Here is a 15,000-nt window from a genome sequence, read left to right on the forward strand (position 1 = left end):
ATGTATATTCTTCCTCTTGTTCTTTTATATAATTATTATCGGAATTTATTTTATAATATATTCCGTTTGCGTTATCATCGTTTTTATCATATATGTGTATATATGTGCATATATATATATATGTGTGTGTATGTGTGTATATATAATCCGTTTCAATGTTCAAATGGATCTTTTGTATGCCGTATACGTACGATTCCTTTTCTTTTCTATTATTTTTCTCTTTGTTATCGTATCGACCAGGGGGCTTTTTAGATTTTTGTTTAATACGTTGCGATACGATACGATACGATACGATACCGTTATAATTTGGAAAAACTTTTTACCCGCCAATTATAATAGGATTTCTCTTTCTTTCTCTCTAATACGTATTTTATTATCGAAATATCTTCCATTAAATAAAAATTCGAATCGAAAGGTACGCGAATTAATTAATCAATGAAAGACCATGATGTACCACCTTAGATACATCTACATACATATACGTACTTATGTATAACTACATTAGATCTCTCGATATTGATCGTATCCGAAAGCGATCGAACGATTAACACGAAGAATGATAGATCTATCAAGATCGCGTTGTCGAATTCTTTTTTTGTATTACTTTTTCGTCTTCTTCTTCTTCTTCTTCTTTTTTATTTTTTCGAGAGATCTCTTTCCGGTTGTCAGTATAACGCTGTCTCAATTCGCGGAGTCGTCGATGCGTGCACGACGAAGTGCCAGCGATTCTGTCGTAAAAACGTACGATCCTCTCTTTCTCTCTTTAGATCTTATTTAGTTCCCTCTCTCCCTCCCTCCCTCACTCTTTCTCTCTCTCTCTTTCTCTCCATCGATCACGTAGGTGCGCAAAGAGAGTTTACGCGACGGGTGCGTCACGTGTACGCATCGAGATGAGCGATCATCGTCTCTCTCTCTCTCTCTCTCTCTCTCTCTCATCGGCGTTTCTTTAGAGTATGCTCGCTTAACCGGCTTGCCACCCCGCGTACTGACACGCCCGTCTTTGCGGTCACCTTTCTCTCTCTCCCTCTCTCTCCCTCTCTCTCTCCCTCTTTTCTCGTTGGCTATAGATCTCGAAGGAGTTCATCTCTTCATCGAATACGAATACGTCGGGACTACTTCCTTCGGCCTTCGTAGATCTAACACGAGCCAATGTACCTTACTTGCCAAGGGACGGACGGACGTTTACGAGTAACAAGAGATCCATAGGATCTTATCCTATCTTTCATTTTCATTTTTTTTCTTTCATTTTTTTTTTTACGTCTTCTTCTACCTTTCTTTTTTCTATCCTGCTTCTTCTTTTTCTTCTTTTTCTTCTTCTTCTTCTCCTCCATCGTCTTCTCCTTTATTTTCTTCTTTTTAGTATTATCCATTGAATTATTGCTCCTCGATCATGATCTAAGAAAAGGTGCAATTTTTATTTACGCTAGATACGCACGCGTCAATCATCATCCCTCTTTACCCCTCCATCACTCTTTCCCTTTCTCTCCGCGCGTGCCCTCTTCTTAGTTCTCCTTCTTAAGAAGGAGAAACGGAAAAGGAGCAGTAAGATCTCATGAATTTTGTCACGGATAGATGCTCGTTTTACAGCTGTTCTCTCTCTCTCCTTCCTTCTCTCTCTCTCTCTCTCTTTCTTTTTGTTTGTCTCTATATATCTTTATCTCTATTTCTATACCCCTATTTCGCGACACTCAACTCTCTCTCTCTCTCTTTCTCTCTCTATTTATTACTAGAACACCAAAACTCTAACCTATCTTTCTATACACCTACTACCGAGAAGTTTAGCGGGTAACTGTAAACGTTGTGTTTTCAACGTCCCTAAGTAATTTTCTCTAGGTTCCCACTTGGGACTTTAATTTGCCAAACAATTTCATATCTCTCTCTCTTTCTCTCTCTCTCTCCCTCTCTCTCTCTCCCTCTCTCTCTCTCTCTCTATAGACTCTCTTCGAACCACTTGTTGGACCGTACTATTCCTTTCTTCCTTCCTATGATCAAAGTACGATGATATCTTTCTTTCCATTCGTATTTGAAGTTTTTTCTTCTCCGATGGAGAGAATAAAAAGAGAAAAATGTTCATGAAAATCTCATCGCCGGAAGCGTTGGAAATAGCGAGGAAGAAAAATTTTCTCTCTCTTTTCCTCTTCATCTTTTTCTCGAGAACTCCAAGGAAAATTTTGTCGACGAGACGCGTCCTAATGATTTGGTAGGAACTCGACCGTCTAGATGCTTCCAACGATCGTCGTCGTCGTCGTCGTCGTCAGGCGTCGGGCGTCGGGCGTCGTCATCGTCGTCGTCGTCGTCGTCGTCGTCGTCGTCGTCGTCGTCGTCGTCGTCGTCGTCGTCGTTAGCTGAGATCTCGACGATTACGAGCGTTTTCCCGTTTCTCTTCGGTCCGTTCGAGAAGCGAGTGGCCCTGGGCATCCTCCTCTTGCCTCTTCGTAGAGATGACGGATGGGGACAGTTGTTGCATCGTCGTCGTCGCTGCCAAGAATATCTTCTCTCCATATTCTGTCTCTGTCTCTCTTTCTTACTCTCTGTCTCTCTGTCTGTCTCTCTCGCTCTGTCTCTTTCTCTCTCTCTCTCTCTTTCCGCCCTCTTTCCACTCTCCTTTGGTTCCTCCTTCGACCATCTCCCGACGAAACAACTTTTCGTCTCTACTTCGTGCATTCTGCTGCGCCTAACTTCGTTAATCCCATGGGTATATCTTTTATATATGTATGTATGTATGTATCTATGTGTGTGTGATATACACGTATAAAAAAAGAAGTATTTCTTTTCTGTAAATGAAATTGGATTATAATTTTAGACGTTGAATGAATATCTCTTTGTGACTTTTATTATATTAAGCACGTTATTTTTAATATATAGTTTACGATCCCTTTCTTTTTTCGTACGAATGAATTTTTATTTATCCCCGACTACGTTATTTTTATTCTTTAATATCATTTATGAAACAATTTTCTTGATGAAACGCGCTTAACCTCGTTAATCCAATTCGAATCCATTTATATACGCAGATAGATATCTATGGATGTAAATTAGAAAATGTTTATCTTCTTTAAGTGAAATTGCATTACGAATTTTAGATATCGAACGATTTCTCTCATAATTTGTCTCTTTACGATTTTATATATATATATATATTTTTTTTAATATACAATTTGTGTTTCTTTTTATACGAATAAAAGCTGTTTATGGTCGAGTAATTTTATATACGACATTTTTCTGAAATATTATTTATAAAACAATTTTCTTCGCATAAAACTTTTTTCGGTGTCTCTTACATCTTCGTAAGATCAGTTTAGCGACGCATAAAAAAGATGATCTTCGATCGTCGCCATCGGATCGAGAGGAAAACGAAGAGAGAACGCACGCTCGTTTGCGATCGCATATCCCGAGCCGATCGAAAGCCGATACGTACGGAATTCATGCGGAAAGAAGAAGCATTACGATCGATGCTCGCTCGCAGATTCGAACCGATACACTTGTATTATTTTTTTAAGTCCGTTAAATATAGAAGGCGTGTCTCAACGTCCGGTTATGTTCCCAAGTAAAATCGTTTTATCGACATTGTACCAATGTAAAAGCTTGTATCGATCGAGACGAGTACCTGTATCGATTATTATACAAATGAAAAAAAATTCTATGAACTAGTTGTAAGATTTTCAAGCGTTATTCCGAGAAATTTATACTTTTTTCTTTGGTTCTATAATAATAATAATAATAATAATAATGATGACGATAATAATAATAATAATAATAATAGTAATAACATACAACATATATGCGCACGAGTCACTCTTGTTCTTCCAGTCAACTCTCTCTCTCTCTCTCTCTCTCTCTCTCTCTCTCTCTCTCTCTCTCTATCTCTCTCTCTTTCATAATGTTTTTCAAAAGAAACGAAGTAATTTCCTTTTGCTCGTGAAACTTTTCTAAATGGAAATTATGCAATTTCATCTATTTACATGATAAAAGTTTCAAGAATTAATTCACGATTTCACGAGGTACGTATGAATTTTAATGAACGGTTTTAACGATCGTCGCGCAAAACTTGCCAGTAGCTCTCGGAAATAAATTAATCGGTATTGGCAGACTACTCGTTGAGGACGAATCCTTCCGACGGATTTCCGTCATCGTTTGGATATGATTTCGTAGATTAGGAATGGTTCTGGTCCTACCACAAATTAATTTCATTTACATACATACGTACGTATGTCTAGAAGATCGAGTCGACACTAAGAAAACTAACTCGATTTCTTTCTTATACGACATATACACTCGTATCTAAATATTTAGATATATGTGTGTGTGTGTGTGTGTATATCAGAAATTTCAAGGTACTTACGATTTGTTTACAAATAACAAGAAGCGTTTATCTCGAATGGGAACTCAAAGAGTAAAGACGTGTCGTGAGATCGCTCTGAACTGAAACATATATATACATATATACGCACATGTATAATCGTAGATAGGTAAGAATAAAATTTTGTTTATTGTTCCAACACGAGTGTATGCAACAATATGTACGTATACATATAATAAATCGAGAGAGAGAGAGAGAGAGAGAGAATCGAGGAAAATGAAAAACATGCAAGAAAAACAAATAAATCACTATAATAAATTATAGAAAAATATATAGATAAGTACCTTATCCATACGTTTATGTAATAAAAATAATAAAAACGATATGAAATATTATTGTAATCCGTTAATAAACAAAATATTTTATCTTGAACATTCGTGTATCTAATACTACAACGATAAAAATGAAAATTGTAAAACGCATTTGAAAAGAAATCGATCAGAGTATAATAAATCGTTTGTTAAAAAATCAGTAAGAAAAAATATATTACAACCGTGGAATAACTATGGCGATATATCACTAATAATAAGAATTATCGTTGGAACGCTCGAGTTCAGGATATCCATTCTGAAAACCAGAATATCGGTTCGCCGGAGCATCGCCTTCTGTGCGAGCTTAACCACTCGTAACGGTATCTCTTAGAACGATGATCCGATTCCTTACGATTAAAATGTCGCTCCTTCCACGAGACAATATTAGCTCGTCCTAGATTCAAAACCTTTTCATCGCTATTCCTTCTCTCTCTCTCTCTCTCTCTTGTTCTCTCTCTTTCTTTATCTATCTCTCTTTGTCTTCTGTCCCTATACTTTTAGAAAATTTTACATTTCATCCATAACGACGAAGGATCGAAGAAATTTTTCGAAAGAGAAATATTCCGAAACCGAATACAAAATTAACTTAATTTTTCTTTTCTTTCTTCATTATTATTATTTTCTTTTTTTTTGAAAAACGGATAGGTAACTATGCGACGTATGTAGTTTATCGTCTAGATAAAAAAGAAACAATTGAAAACGTATTAAATTATGAATGAAAACAATGAAAAATTATGAATGATCAATTACATAAGACGCTTTTCACATACATACATTATAAATATAATCGACGTAATCGAAAAAAAAAAAAGAGAGAGAGAAAAAAGGAAAAGAGAAAGAGACATTAAATATATATCGCGTGTAGAAAAATTAAGAATAAAAGAAATGATGATACCGGTTGGGTTTCTACGTAAGGAAGGACAACAAAAAAATGCAAAATATAGGAGATAAAAAAGAGGGAGGAAAGGAGAAGCAAAAAGAAGATGAGGAAGTAATAGAAGCAGAAGCAGAAGCAGAAGAAGAAGAAGAAGAAGAAGAGAAAGAAGTAAAAGAAGAGGGAAAAAATGGGGAAAAACGGAAAAGAAAAAAAAAGAGATATGAGAAAGAAAGAAAGAAAGAAAGAAAAAAAGAAGCAAAAAAAGAAAAAGAGAGAGAGAGAGAGAAAAAGAAAAACTTTTCATCGGAGCGTGGCTTATAAGTAAATCTTGAGTGCAAACTCGTGGAAAAAAGAAAGGATTGGTTTTATCGAAGACCGATATATTCGTAGGAGCACGAGCGCGCGCGCGTGCCGATCGATCGAACGGCATTGAAGAAGTCCTTATCCGAGTACACCCTGTATAAAGGCCGTACTCTGAATCTATATCGAACGGGCGAGTCCCACCTTCCTCTCTCTCTCTTTCTCTCTCTCTCTCTATCTCTCTCTCTCTCTCTCTCTCTCTCTCTCTCTCTCTCTTTCGGTTAGCATAGCTAGTCCGAGCTAACGGCTTCTCGATTTTTGTGGGATTTTATCAGAGAGCGGTCGGAGCTATATAGGTACGCCCGTCGATGCGTGTATATATATATATATATATATATATATATATATATATATATATATGCATATATATATATACACATATATACATATATATATATAGAGAGAGAGAGAGATAACTACGTGTATCTTTGCATGTATATGCATGGAAACGTTTTCTGTGTTTGTAGGAGCTTGCGAGGCGGAAAGAGAGGCAACGAGATGAAAAAAGAAGAAAAAGAGAGGGATGAGAGAGAGAGAGAGAGAGGGAAGGAGAAGGAAGAGGAGGAGGTGGAGGAGGAGGAGGAGGAGGAGGTGAAAGAAGAAGAACAACAAGAAGAAACGCGAAAACGAGAATCCGTGCGGCTATTGCGGCTTCCGTTACGCCTTCGAGAGAGAAAGAGATAAAGAGAGCGAGATGGTAGTGTTGCCGTTGCTGCCACTGCCACTGCTGTTGCCGTTGCCGTTGCTGTTGCTGTTGCTGTTGCTGTTGCTGTTGCTGCGAAAGCCGCTCTCTTGCTAACTCTCCTTCGAACCGGTTTCGAACACTCGCGTAAAGTGACTGACAGGCGTTTTAATGAAGCGGGGCTTTCCCGCCCTCCGCGAGCGATGAATTTGTAAAAGCGATGCGCACACCCGTTAGATACGAGATTTGCAAGCGCAATTCTAGTCGTCCGAGAACGAACGGCTGCGTCCATGCCGCTATTTCATCTTTTTCTTTCTCTTTCTCTTTCTTTCTCTCTCTCTCTATCTCTTTCTCTAGGTCTCTCTCTCTAGCTCTATGTTCTCGTCTTCTTTCTTTCACCTCCTTCTCTATTCCTAAGCAGGATGTTCCTCTTTCTCTTTCTCTTTCTCATCCTGGCCGAGCTGCAAGGAAAAAAATGATTGAGACATTTGTTTCCTCGCTCGATCAATTTCTCTCTTCTTTTCCTTTTTTTTTCCTTTTTCTATTTCTGTCTCTCTCTCTCTCTCGCTCTCTCTCTTTTTTTTTTATTTTTCTTTCTGTTTAATTTTGTTTCACTCTCGGTTTTTCGTGACATACGACTTCTATGGGAGAATGAAAAAAAAAAAAATAAAATAAAATAAAATAAAATAAAAAAAAAGTGGGCGGAGGGGAGGAAAAAATATCGTAAAAAATAATTGACTTCCATCTCGACGGAAAGGAAGAACGGAAAATATTGTCAATGACAATACGCCTTCTTGATTAATAGCGATAACAGTATAAGCGTGATAAAAATATCTAATGCAATAGTCTACGTTAATATTCGTGAGCGCAAAATGTAGTAACGCTTGATTTTTAGGCAGCAATATCGTCGATAGCGCAAGCCTTACCGAAGAGGATTAAAAATGGGAGAGAGGCGGAGCGAGTTAAAAAGAGAGGGAGAGAACGAGAGAGAGAGAAAGAGAGTGAGAGAGAGAAAGGGTAGGTACCTACTTGATAAAAATCTGATTTACCACCCTATTCAAAGAGATTATTCGCCGTGACACGCACGCGTACTTTTATCATTGTATTCTTCACACATTCAAATATATACTCTATACTGATTCCATTCGTACACACGTACAAACTAAACGTGATCTCTCTGTTTTTCTTTCTATATATATATATTAGATATTTTATTTGTACACACACACACACACACACACACACACACACACACACACACACACACATATAAATATAAATATATAAAATATTACACATACATATACATATAAAATGCTATTAGAAACATACATATGTATATGAAAAATTTCGATCGTGACGAGAATTTACACTCTTAGAAACGATATCCGAAACCATCCTTGTCGATCCTGTAATTGCTAGAATTCGAATTAATTAGAAAAGAAATCAGCGGCGCATCATCTCGGCACCGATCTAAATTACATCGGCAAAGTAAGAGGGTGGAGAAAGAGTTAAGGGGGAGGAGGAAGAGGAAGAGGAAGAAGAGGAGAAGGAGGAGGAGGAGAAGGAGGAGGAAGGGGGGTGTTCGAGATGGGGTGGGTCGAGGTAGGGTAGAGGAGGACTAGCTAGCTAGCTTGCATCCTGCCTACGAGAAGGATCGTAAAAAGCGACGATGCCGATGCCCGATGAGGCCAGTCGTTTCTCTAATGCATCCTCCTCCTCCTCCTCCTCCTCTTCCTCCTCCACCACCCCCTCCTTCATCTCCTTCACCATCTCCTACATCTCTTCCTCCTCATCCTTCTTTTCCTCCACCTCCATTTCCTCCTTCTCTCGCTGCTTCTCCTCTTTCTACTCTTCATCTTGCATGAAGAAGGGAGGAGGGAGGGCAGCGATGATGAGAAGAGAGAATGAGATAGAGATAGAGATTTCCTGGTTCACGTAACTCATCGGTACCAACCATACCGATCCGGTGTAGCAGGTACCACAGACCGTTCGATCAACTATAATCAACTCGCAAACGCAAACTCGGAACATCCGTTCGATCTAACGCATGCTATGATAAGCACTACTTCCCTCTTTTTCTTTTTTTCGTTACTCCATTTTTTCTATTTTTTTTTTTGGTTTCTTTTTACCTTTCTCTCTCTTTTTTTTTTTTCTTTTAATTCTCTTATATATCTTGAGAGAAAAGTAAGCAAGCAAGTACTTACGCGATATATATATATATATATATATATATATATATATATATATATATATATATATATGTATGTATGTATGTATATCGATTTTTTAATCAACATTCTTCTCTTCCTTATCTTCCTTATCTTCCTTTCTTTCTTTTCTTCTTCTTCTTCTTCTTCTTCTTCTCCTTCTTCTTCTTCTTCGTCGTCGTCGTCGTCGTTCGAAGGATCACTTGATCGTTCGACAATTTATACAAAAAAATGTAAAAGATCGACCAATAATATTGTCAAAGGGAGATAAAAAATTTTATGAAAAGACAGAAGACTCATCTGTGATCTTAAAGTAAGAGGCTTATAACGTCGAATATGCTTCGTAATTATGGACGACGTTATATAAGTTAAATCGAACACATTGCTATTTATTAGAAGAAATTTCTCCTTTTCTCCCTCTCTCTCTCTCTTTCTTTCTCTTTCTGTATCCGCGTTTTATCTTTTCTCCACACGGAATCACGAGTCACGAGTGACTACTATAACTACGACAACAACGACGACGACGACGACGACGACGAGTCATTATCGACACACGACGTGCGTAGCTTTCTACGTAATTACTATTATTGATTTCGGCGTGTTAACTGCGAGAAAGGTCTATGTACCTATGTAAGATATATATACGTCGGTATGTGTGTATGTATGTATATGTGTTAGTATACCTATATATAGTTACTTGCCTTCGGAATCTTCTTGGTCCACTCTCTGCGAAATGTCGTAGTCAACTGAACTTGAATATCACTTGCTTTCGATATAATACTCAATATTATTCGTAGGTTGTCTCTCTTATGTTTACTTCGATTGTTTATATATCTCTCATTTCAATGTATTCTTTGAATTTCAACTGTAGTGTATATAATACATATATATATATATATATATATATATATAATATATAATCTATATATAATATATATATATAATATATAACACATATATAATATATATATAATATATATATATACATATATATATATATTGCACGAACATATATGTATGATCTCATATACAACTGCAACATGTCGTATTTTTTATTTTCATTTTTATTTTTTCCCTTTTTATTCTTTTATTTTTATATCTCTTTATTTTTTATTTATTTATTTCTTTTTTTTTTCGTCGAAGTTAGAAAAAATGTGTTAGAGGGAAAAATGAATGATTCAAGGTGGACATTATGTATTCGTACGCGATCATATTTTTTTTTCTTTTATTCTTTTTTCACAAGTGCAATAATGCATGCAGCATTTTGCACAGTTGCAATGCTTCCTTTCTCTCTCTCTTTTTTTTCGATTGAAACTTTTCTTTTTCTTTTTTCTGCATGCATCGAGTCCTCACTGTCGTTTCACGTGAAATAATAATATTACGATAAAATTGTTCGTAAAACGATTAGTATATAAAAACGATAGTACGCCTAGTGTATTTTGTATTTTGCAAAAAATATCTGAAGATTCGGACGACTGTATAACAAATTGTCTTTTTGCTTTCTTTCTTTTTTCTTCTTTGTCTTTTTCATACAAAGTTAGAAAACAAAATATTGGGGGAAAAAAAAGATGAATGATTCAAGGTGGACTACGTATTCGCGATCATATTTTTTTCGTAAGTGCAATAATGCATTGTGCATGGGCGCTTGCGAAAAAAATATGATCGCGAATGCATATGTATTATTGCGCTCGAAAAAAATGAAAAAATAAAGATATAAAAGAATATATGTCTCTCTAACATTTTTTTCTAACTTCAACAAAAAGGAAAAGAAAAAAAAGAGACAGAGAGAGAAAGAAAAAAAGAAAAAATAGCTCGTTACATTTACTTTGAATATAAATATTACATAGCATTTTTTAAATTATTATACGTATATAATAGAATAAAATATTGCGACTTGGGCCATACTTGCGTATAAAGCAACGTACGTAGTTAGTTTAATGATAAACAGTGTATTGTCCCGGTCAAGGACACGTATTTGTTAATGCGAACGTTTTAGAAACGCGTACTTAGATGTATAAAGAATTACGATTTGAGATTCGTAAAGCAATATAATATGTTATATATCCGTTGTCGTTAGTTTAAATGTAAATAATTTGTGATTGTCCCGATCAAGGACATATTTTGTTTGAACGTTTTCTAAATACGTATATATATATATATGACGAATCTGCGACTTGATATTTACAAAGAAACATAATATGTTACATACATAAACGTAAACACAGATACTGTTGTCCTCGATCAAGGACGTGTTTTGTTAATACGAACGTTTCGTCGAAACGTAGTTATTGCTTTAGTTCCAGTTGGAGTGTCGTCCGTGTTGTACGTATCTACGACGTGTGGCCATTATCATCATTTCCATATCAGGTAAATTTTTATATTTTCTCTTATATAAAATATTTCGTTCATATATATATTAATTCCTTAACATATCACTACGTAATATATTATATTAATTCTTTAACATATTACTTCGCGACGTATTATATTAATTCCTCGACATATTACTTCGTAAGATATCATATTAATTCTTGGAGAATATTTCATCGTATTTAGGATAAAAGAAATTATATATAAAGCAGATACAACGTCGTAGTTATATTACTTATACGTACGATATAATATATATTTTATTAGATATAAGTTATACTTTAATCGACGATTAAAGAACTTTGTATACGAAGTAACGATAAAGTTCCTGAGCGATAAAATATAATATAAGATTTCTTAAATAGACAGATAAACTATATTAAGTACATACATATATATTAATCTGCGAATTATGAAAGGTTAGGTTTAGAACGTTATATAGGATTAAGTTATTAATTATCTCACCTTGCGTATACCAATCCAACATGTATATGTAAATAATTGATTGCGTTTTTCGCATATACATATCGATATATATGGAAACAAAAGAACAAGAAGAAAGAAAGAAAGAAAGAAGATACGTTCGATCGTTATTGATCAAATGATCGATCCTATTCGATCTTTCCAAGGAAGGAACTAATATTTATGAGTTATGATATATCGAATTAATCCTTTTTTTTTCTGACCGCGTGGACGATATTTTTCAAGAATTCAGACGTCCGTTCGCGTTTCTCATTTTACGGTAGCCTTCGTAACCAGCCACTAACTAATGGACTTTTCCGATATTACACTGTCACGAGAAAAAAGGCAGGATCCGTAGATGGAATGGAGAGGAGAGTAGAGGAGAGGAGAGGAGAGGAGAGGAGAGGAGAGGAGAAGAGAGAAGAGAAGAGGATAGGAGAAGAGAGGATCGCGAAAAAGAGAGACTAGGTGGTGGTAAAGTGGGTGGAGGGATCAAAGGGGTGGCAAACGAGGGGGGTGGAAAGGACGTTTCTACCATTCATTCGTAGTGGATATACAAATTAGGAGGGGGATGTATTACGCGCGACTGATTGTGAGTTTGATCGTGTCTCAGCACTGAATTCTGGCTTATATTTTCCGATAACGACCGAGTACGCGTCCGGCGATCGATGCGATTAGTGACGAGAGTATATTGTATATATAAATATATATATATATATATATATATATATATATATATAAAGTATATATACACAATATATATATATGTATATAAGGTATATATACAGCGTGTATATCTGTATATGTATATATATATATGTGTATGTATGTATGTATATGTGTATGTGTGTGAAGAGAAAATGAGAGAAAGAGAGAGAGAGGTAAATCGAGATACGCCAACGAGAAAATTTTGTCGAAAATTGAAAAAGAAAATTACCCTTCCCACCTCGGCAATCGCAATCACCGTCGATCATGAACGAGATCGTAAATGAAACGACTCTTTTTTTCTTTTTTTTTATTTCGTTTCCCCCTCCCCCTCTTTCTTTTATTTCTTTTTTTACTTTTTTCTCTTTTTTTTTTTTTTAATTCTTCCATAATATAACCTCGTTTAGGACATGTTGCAGGTAATTATTGTTCTAACAAGTACCTATCGTATTTTCGATGATGCCCGTGATCACCATAGAACTCATATTCATTGACACTTTGTATGTTATTCTATAGGAAATAACATCGAATCCAATTGCAAATAGATGGGTTCGGATAGTGTATATTAGAAATGATCGAAATTAGGAATATATTCGTTGAATAAGTATCGTTGTTTATTATCAACGTTCTTACGTAAAATTATTAATTAATTAGCGATGAGAATATTTCTCCTTTTCTCTTTCTTTTTTTCTTCCTCTCTTTTTTCTTTCTTTCCTTTTCTGTTCCTTTTGACCGAGATTATCCCGGAGAAAGTTAATCGATTTTAATATTTTCTTATAAAATGCAATCGCAAAAGAAGAAAAAGAAACGAAAGAAACAAAGAAAGAAAGAAAGAAAGAAAGAAAGAATATAAAATCGAAGATTGAGATCCCTTCTTTGTATCCCCTGTCGAAATATTTCGATATTGAATATAGGAATAATTCAAATATTATCAACGATCAGAAGTGTACGTGTTATCTTTGCATTTTTAACATTGACAAAAGTTTCTCATAAAGAAACGTATCGAATTACTATAGTCTACACGTTGGATCATTCGAGAGAGTACGAGCGAGAGTACGAGCGAGAGCAAGAGAGAGAGAGAGAGAGAGAGAGAGAGAGAGAACGATAGAGAAAAAGAGAAAGAGAGAAAAAGAGAGAGAGAGAGAGAGAGAGAGAATATGGAGGCCTCCAAAACGTCTCTCGGAGAGTTCTATTTCGTTTTCTCTTTTTTGTTAGCTACGTCTCCGGCAGCAACGCGTGCATGCTCCGCTCTAAATTCGGTCGAGGGGGAGAGAGAGAAAGAGAGAGAGAGAGATAGAGGGAGAGAAAGAGTAAGAGAGAGAGAAAGAGAGAGAAAGAGAGAGAGAGAGAGAAGTAGGAGCCGCAGGAACGACGCGACGGCAGGCAAAACAGTTCCCTGGAGGTTCGTCGAGTGAAAAAAACTCGCGAAAGAGGAGAGCTAAGCCGACTACACTCCGTGGCAAGAGGCAAGATACGAGAACGGCCAGACGGAACGAACGAACGAACGAACGAACGAATGAACGAACGAACGACGAACGAACCATCGTAGCTGCTGGCCTCTGCTTTTAAACTCAACCATAGTGAAACGTTCTAATACTTTCCTTCGGTTTCTCCGACGTCTTTTTCTTTTTTCCTTTCTTTCTTTCTTTCTTTCTTTCTTTCTTTCTTTCTTTCTTTCTTTCTTCCTTTTTTCTTTCTTTTTTTCTTTCTTTTTTTCTTTCTCTCCCCCTCTCTCTCTCTCTCTCTCTCTGTCTGTCTTTTCTTTCTCTTTATTTTCTTTATTTTCCTTATTTTCCTTTTTTGTTTTTCTCTTTTCTTTCTTTCTTTCCTTCCTTCCTTCTTTTTTCTTCCATTGTTTTTCAAATCCAACCGGAAAATCTCTACGAGTTTTTAAGGGATGACGAAAAAAGAGGAAAAAGGAAGATTTGTATAAACGCAAGATTAATTCATTATTTATTGTTATATAAGTTAATCGATCGTTATTTTGTAATTGTTGTTTTTTATGAGATTTAATACGACGTTACGATCGAGAAGTATTGAAAGATTTAGGTTTCTTCTGTCGTTAGCTCAAAATCCGACCGGAAATCTCTGCGAACGTATAAAGAAGAAGAGGAAGAGGAAAAAAATTTAGTAAGATCTTAGCGATACTTAAAAAAGAATCGAAAGTGTAGGTAGATGTTTAATTAATATCGTTTCTTTTATTTTTATTATTATTTATTTTTTTTTAATACGATTTATAATCGACAATAGCAATATCGTAAATTGGAAGACTCAGCTTCCTTCTATTGTTACTTAAAAATCCGACCGGAAATCTCTACGAATGGAAGGAGAAGAAGAAAAAGAAAATTTAGTAACATCTTGAATGATACTGAAAAACGAGTAAAAAATGTAGATAGATATTTAATTAATATCGTTTTCTTTTTTTCTAATATCAATTACGATCGACAATAACAATAACGTAAATCGAAAAGATCAGCGTCCTTTATATTGCTACTTAAAAATCCAATCGAAAATCTCTAAGAATGTTTCAGTATCAAGAAAAAAAAAAATTCTGTCGAACTAAAGACAGGACGAATCGATCAGTATTGCTTTCTAATACGAATTAGTTATAATCGATAATATAAATGAAACATAACTAGAAAGACTCGGCTTCTTCTATGACT

At 35.6% G+C, this 15,000-nt stretch overlaps 1 protein-coding gene across 3 annotated transcripts in view; it reads right to left on the bottom strand.

Moving 5' to 3' along the window:
- Positions 1 to 15,000, bottom strand: part of LOC127066966 (ribosomal protein S6 kinase beta-1-like) — a 70,636-nt gene that overhangs the window by 42,390 nt on the left and 13,246 nt on the right. Inside the window, exon 2 of one of the 3 annotated variants that reach the window (XM_051001345.1) lies at positions 4,343 to 4,422. The exons of the other annotated variants lie outside the window; for them this stretch is intronic. The gene's annotated coding sequence lies outside the window, so the exon portion shown is untranslated. The remainder of the gene's footprint in view (positions 1 to 4,342; positions 4,423 to 15,000) is intronic. 3 annotated transcript variants of the gene reach the window in all.

This window comes from Vespula vulgaris, chromosome 10 (assembly GCF_905475345.1).
Source record: "Vespula vulgaris chromosome 10, iyVesVulg1.1, whole genome shotgun sequence".
Classification (NCBI taxonomy): Eukaryota; Metazoa; Arthropoda; class Insecta; order Hymenoptera; family Vespidae; genus Vespula; species Vespula vulgaris.